This window comes from Cynoglossus semilaevis, chromosome 1, assembly GCF_000523025.1.
Source record: "Cynoglossus semilaevis isolate Cse_v1.0 chromosome 1, Cse_v1.0, whole genome shotgun sequence".
Lineage (NCBI taxonomy): Eukaryota > Metazoa > Chordata > Actinopteri > Pleuronectiformes > Cynoglossidae > Cynoglossus > Cynoglossus semilaevis.
In genome coordinates, this window is record NC_024307.1 from 9,012,988 (window position 1) to 9,019,973 (window position 6,986).

General features: G+C 38.7%; 1 long non-coding RNA gene across 1 annotated transcript in view; it reads left to right on the forward strand.

Annotated features, from left to right (window-relative positions):
• LOC112487463 (uncharacterized) overlaps positions 1-5,874 on the forward strand; it is a 24,489-nt gene extending 18,615 nt beyond the window's left edge. The window contains exons 2-3 of the long non-coding RNA XR_003050552.1: positions 5,109-5,182; positions 5,274-5,874. This is a non-coding gene — a long non-coding RNA (uncharacterized LOC112487463). The remainder of the gene's footprint in view (positions 1-5,108; positions 5,183-5,273) is intronic.
• The last annotated feature ends 1,112 nt before the right edge of the window (positions 5,875-6,986 follow it).

The window sequence follows — 6,986 nt, forward strand, 5'->3', positions numbered from 1 at the left end:
TTTTTTTTAATTGCTATTTATAAAAAAGACTATTTTCTAAATTAGGCAGCGGTTCTCAAACTATGGTGCATGTGCCATGTACTGGTGGTTCTTGGACTCCCTCTAGTGGCAAGTGGTATAATGTGATTCTTAAATGATTAGGTGAGTCTTTGTTGGTAAATACGGCTCATATTTTTTACTTTACGTGTGTGTAGTTTCAGTCTACTTCGGTACAGAATGATGATGTGGTAAAATGTGTAAAAGCTATGAAACCCACTGTGTTACATTTTTTTAAATGGATATTAGGAATTTGAAAAAGTTCACTCTAATTCAAATTCAAATTTCCTGCCTCACACTAGAGCGCTGATGAATAAACAAGGAAGTAACGTCATAGTGAAAAATAAGGATGGATTCATCACCAATCATGGTAATAAATATTTAATTTCTTACCAATAAGAAGTAAAAATAAGTAAAATTAAAACAATACTTTCTATCATGTGGAGTCTTGTTTACAGCTCAGCAGACCGTCGACGGCGGTGATGAAAGTGTTTCCCTGCTGCTGCCTACAAAGGCTGAGGAGACAAAGCTCCGTCCGTCCTTGATCTTTCCTGCAGACTCTCTGGACGCAGGTCGGTCGGCCTATGGTCTATATTTTATTTAAATGGTTTCTGCTCAGGGCCACAATCACAGCTGTAGGATCCTCTGAAGAACGAGGAGAGAGAGAGAAAGGGAGGGGAGGAGGGAGGGAGGTGTTGCTTCCTCTTCTGGAACAGAAACCTGAAATTAATCCTGCCCTTAAGGATCTCCGGGAGACTATTTTGGAGAGTGAAATGAAGGCTTACAGTTGTGTTGAGCTTTAATGAAATACCAGGGGGTCCCGGGGGTCCTGGGGGTCCTGTCTGCCAAATGTCTCCATAGGCAGAATATTTTCATATATGAGGACAATCAGTTTTCTTATCATTCTAAAGCAACCTCAGACGTCGATTTGTTGTCGTAGAAACAGACCTACGGAACAATCGACATCGTTTCCAAAGCGGCGCCTCAGCTCCGTTCTGACTGTGGCTCCTCTGTAGGTCCACAGGTGACTGAGGCTCCCACTGCTCAGCACACTGCCCACAAAGGCTGATGGTATTGGGGCAGACAGCAGCCTCTTTCAGTGCTGTCAAACCATGAAAAGGGCAGAACTTCACGCAGGTCTCCCTGTTGAGTGGCCAGGGCAGCGAGGCTGGAGGTGGAAAAGATGGAAAAAAAAAACTACCATCAAAGACGGGGGGATACAGAAAAAAAAGGAATGGAAAAATAGTTTGAGAGTTTCAAACACTCACTGTTGTTTGAACATCAATAATATACGATCGATTTTCAAACAAATAGAGACCACAGTAACTCCTGCAACTCAAGATAAGGAACCGATTTTCAAACAAATAGAGACCACAGTTACTCCTGCAACTCAAGATAAGGTAATCAAGATAATTCTTTTTAAATATTTTTAAATAATATCATGTGAGAGAGGGGGGAGATATTTATAAAAAAAACACAACAAAATTAATATCATGTGAGAGAGGGGGGAAATATTTATAAAAAAACACTTTGATGCTAAGTACTTTGAGCTGAGGGGGCGCTGTACGGGTGAGGGTGGGGTCCACCCCAGACAGTTTGCCAGTCCATCGAGAGGTCCACATACAGAGACCTAATCCACTACTGAGCATGTTTTTGGGGCTGTGAGCATGCTCAAAACATTGTTACTAGTACTGTGCAACATGAGCATTTTTTGAGGGCTGTCAAAAATGAACGTGAATGAAGCTAAATTTAAAAAATAAAGCCAGACGTTCGTATGATTGTCTGTAATATTTTTCAGCAATAATAATTCCATCGTTTGAATCATTCACAAATAATAACAGGTGTAAAACACACACATCTCCCTGCTGTCGTGTCTTTCTGCCTTTGCAAAAACTGAGGTTTTTTTTTTGGTTGTATGCAGAATTGATTCATCTGGATTATTGACGATTAATCCTGATTAATCCATAGCTGCCCTGTGATTAATCAGACCAAACGTGATTGTTTGACAGTCCTAATTTTCATTAATGTAAAATACAGTTTCTGTGACCATATAACCAGATACATCTTTGTACTTTAACAGAAGAAGAAATAAATCAAATAATAACTTAGTGACTGGAGTCAGAAAAACCCCAAATACTCAATAGTAGATTCTTTTGGGCGGGGGTGTGGGTGAAGGAGGCTGGGGGAGGGTAACACCTTATAGAAACAAAAAATGAATCTGCATTAAAAAACATGAACAACTGTGCGGTGTGTGTGTGTGTGTGTGTAGACACACTCCCACAGTGATAAACCAAGGTGTTAATGTATTCAAGCCTGGAAAAAAAAACAGCAGCACAATGTGTTCAGTGGTGTGGCATTAATGATGCAAACACAACCGTCAAGATTCACACACACACATAAACACACACACACAGACAGGTTGGTACAAATGTCTTCGTTTTTATGACTACTAGTCTTAATCTAACTTTTATTTGAAACTAAAATTTAAATCTTACCCACATTTTAAACTCACATCCTGGCTGTTTCTGCTCGACGACTATTGGTCCCGATAAGTTTGGGGTTTTCTATTAAAACAGCCCCAAAGGTTAACAACCCCCCCCCCCCCCACAAACCCACACGCAGGTGCCTGTGCCCCCTGGGTCATATTTCCTAACACGCAGCATCCTTCCGTGCAATATCGAACATTACAGGCTGATTTCCCGCCGGCGTCCTAAAAGGCTGCATTTTGTTCTAGAGTGAAGTGACAGGAGTGAGGGAGCATGAATGACACGCTGTCAGCTTCTTTGAGTCAACATGAATCTCATGTTTAAAATAAGGCTCGTCAACGACCTGTCAGACAGAACAATGAACAAACACAACAGAGGGAAGATCCGTTAAAGCAACGACATAAAAAAAAAACCAAAACAAAAAACAGTCTCATCAAAATCTGACTGCTCCTGCGTGACAGTAAAATTGGGATAGAAAACAAAATATTTATTCATGGTGCTGTTTTTAATGGTTTTTGGCAGATATTAGACTCCACTTTTTAAAACCCAGAAGAGGCAGAGACACATTAATATGTAGACTACACTTGTAGTAAACACACACACACATACACACACACACACACACAAGCATTTTCAATTTGTTGTTTCTTCTCCCGTCTCAGTGACGTGCTGTCATCAGCAGCACATCCATTCTTCCCAGCCTCGTCCTCTGGGGCGTCCTGCTGCTGCATGTGGCCGCGTAAAACTGCCCGTGTTTTTATAGATATATCACATGGGACGGAGGCTGTATTCATATATTTTCATTATATTTTTAACACCTGCGGTCCTGAGTTTTCCCTCTCTCCCTCATCGCCCAGTTCATAGAGTGTCTGGACTCTGGTGTTTCTCTCCGGTAACTTTTGGGAGGTTTATATATATATATATATATATATAATATATATGATATATATATTACATATTATATATATAGTATATATATATAAAAATTCAATTCAGTAAAAATGTAATTATTATTGACTTCAAGTTACTGTCCAGATGTTGAGGTTTTATGGGCCAAGTGGGGCCCCAAGCCATTATTGAGAACCCATTTAACTTTTTTTTTTTTTTAATCCGTAGTCCAGTTTATTATATATTTGCTTAACATCACAAAAAAGAAGCAACGGTAACGGTAGAGCGGAGCTTTAACAGTCCCACCTGTAGTCAGAGGTCGTCCCCTGGTGGACACTCTTACTACTACTTACTTACTACTACTCTTATATTACTTCTTTTTTTTTAAAATCCATGATCCTTGAACTACTTTGCTGTTCCGCAAATGTTTTATTTTGATTTTTTTACCCTGTAATAATATTCCTTTTTATATATATGTAATATATTATTAACCAGAGCCCGAGGGCAACACGTGGGGCCAATCGAATGCGTAACCATGTGAATTTATGCACATGCTCCAGAGGCGGTTCCCTGAGCCTGAGACAATGAGCGGGGGAAACACACGGGTGTCTGCCTCCTCCATGTCACCTAATTGATACACTGTGGAGAGAGTGTCATGGCGTCGCCGTCTGCAGCGGGGCGTAAAGCGAGCTGACAGACAGGACATGTCAGGAGGCGGTGTCGGTGTCAGCTTCCTCGGTGCTGTTCAACGTGTCTCCTCCTGTGACAAGCGCCCCCAATTAACCCCCCCAGCTCACATACAGACAGGGAACATACACAAGTACACCTGCTGCCCCCCCCTCACCCCCTCCTTATCTCAGAAACACACGCTGAGTGAAATGAGTGACAGCTGTGAAGCTTTGTCTTCATTCACACAGCATAAAAAGTGACCCAGATTTTTCAGGGCCAGGTCTGTGTTTGTCCTCTGAGCATTGTTTGCTGCGTCATCTGTACAGCCTCGAGCAGTAAACCCAATTAAGATGAATAAATAATCCTGCCTTTATATAATTGTCCATGTTGTCTTTTGTTAATATGTTTTTTTCTATTGAAAATTAACAATGTAAAAAAAAAAAGACCCACGTAACTGATTTAATCCATTTATCACCCGTAAGGAATTAATCTCTTCAATCAAACTATGTCCCTTTGGTTCCCTCTAGTGGAACACACGAGACACGAATATCAATTTAGGCAGCGAATAGAAGGATAAATGCTGCTTTTTAATTAAATTGACAACGAAATTGTCAAATATAGTCAATTCAATATTGACTTGATAAATAAATAATAATAATTAAGTGTCATTAATATGTATTCAGTCAATAGTAAATGCTGACCACCAGATGGCAAACTTTGTCTCCCATCAGGCAGCTTCTCTTCAACTTCATCGCCGACCTGCTGAGCCTGAACTCTCCCTCTTATCTTGCGTCGGTTCTTTAAGGGAGTGTCGCTGTATTTCCAACCACATTATCTACCATATTGTCAACCTTTAAAATAAATAAATAAATAAATTCAAACCTCCCTGCGTCCTTCTCTTCATCTATTTTTTGTGAACTTTGCCTCTAGTCTTAAGCGACACTTGCTGTAACTTTTATTGCCAGAACGTGTGTGTGTCATCAGAGAATCGATAAAACATTGGATTTACTGTGATTATATTTCTGACAGGTCTCGCTTTTTTTCAACCTTGTCCTCGGTGGCTCCGTCAATGCAGTCACTCAGCCAGACAGAAACGTCACACGGTACCTCAGCCAACAACTCTCTTTTTAACCGTGCTTTTCTATCTGCCAGTTTTGTCTACTATTTACTGGATGTTTTATTTATTTATTTCAGAATCTGTAATGTCCCAGATGTTCAGCCTGAGGACAGCAGAGGTGACGACGACAGCTGTGGACACGGTGAGCTCCCCCATGTTCTTTGAGGCCAAGCAGAAGGAGACGCCATTAAAAAATAACCAGGGAAACTCATATTGAGTTTGTTAAAAAAAAGATTACATATTGTATTAAGAGATGAGAAATTGGGGCAATTAAATGATGTAAATTGCCTGCAAATTTCAATGATGCAGAACAAAAAAACGTAATCCGCCTAAAGATAATATTTGAAAAGCTTGACATAAATGGTGATTTTTTTTTAGCACCTAGGAGTATGTGTTAGTCACAGTTTTGTAAACAAATCTTTTCTCATACAGTATTTTTCTTTTTTTTACCAAGATGAAGTTGGATTAAATATATGACCCAAATTTATGTTTAGTTTCTTTACCATGGTTAGCATTTTTTAGTGTCTTTACGTTGGGTCCCTCCAAGATGATAATTTTATCTTATGCATGTATCTCTATGGAATGTCTAATGAAAACTGTATATCAAATTAACACGACTGTGCTTAATATATATTTATATATGTCTGCATAGGTGCACATTTTTTCATATATACACACAAATATACACACACATAGTGTACTGTGTATATATATATAAAAATATATGTATATATCTATATTTATATATATATCAAGTCGACCATTGATCATCAAACTCAACAAAAAATCAAGTTGAGGTATATATATCTAAATATATCTATATATAGATATATATGTATATGTTGATACCTATATACATTATATATATATACATATATATCTATATTGCCTGTTTATTATTGGATGAATTTTGAGTTAAATTCTAAAATTGTCTCTGTAGTTGTACTAAAAAGACACGAGGAATTTTGTTGAATCAATAAATGTTGTACTAAAAAGACACGAGGAATTTTATTGAATCAATGAGTTTGGGATTTACCGGAAATATTTTCACACTTGATTTTATTGTCATTCAAACTTGCACAGTGTCGTTAAACATCACATATCAAATCATTACACCTAGAATTACTCACCGATTCAGTGAAAAGAACTTTACATCAAAACAACACTGACAGGAAGATGAGAAAATAATGCAGTGGTCGTCTGACTGGTGTTAATGCGTCTGGTTTGGAGAAGGTGTCGCTCAGACCAACAGTTCAAGGTAAAAAAGTTAACGAGTCACTCCTGACATTAGTCCGTGTAATTTTTGACTGCATATTAACTCCCAGCCAGTGTGTGCACAGTGTGTTGGACAAGTGACACCCTTATAGATTTGGTCACATGTGGCCCATATTTCTGTTCATGCCTACATCCATTTTAGACCCACACAGACATGCTGGCTGGATTGTACCGGACTATAAATGCCTGACATTGTACTGGTCAAAAAAAAACAACAACAACAAACCAAACAAACACTTGAGTGATAACTGTCTAATCTAATAATGTAGATTTTAGATTTCTGTGCTTTAAATGAGCTTGTAGTTCAGAAAGGATCCTGACGTCCTGTTTTAATCCCATGTTCATTTTACAGACACTCTGGAAACCAGAATCTTTACCTTTCTATCAATAAAAATAAAAATAATAGTTTTACTATAACCCACGTGAACCTGTGTATATGACTGTGTTTTCATGTCATCCTCAGGAACAGTGCGGTTGAAAATCTTTTGTACCAGTTCCGTGACCAGCTGCCAGCC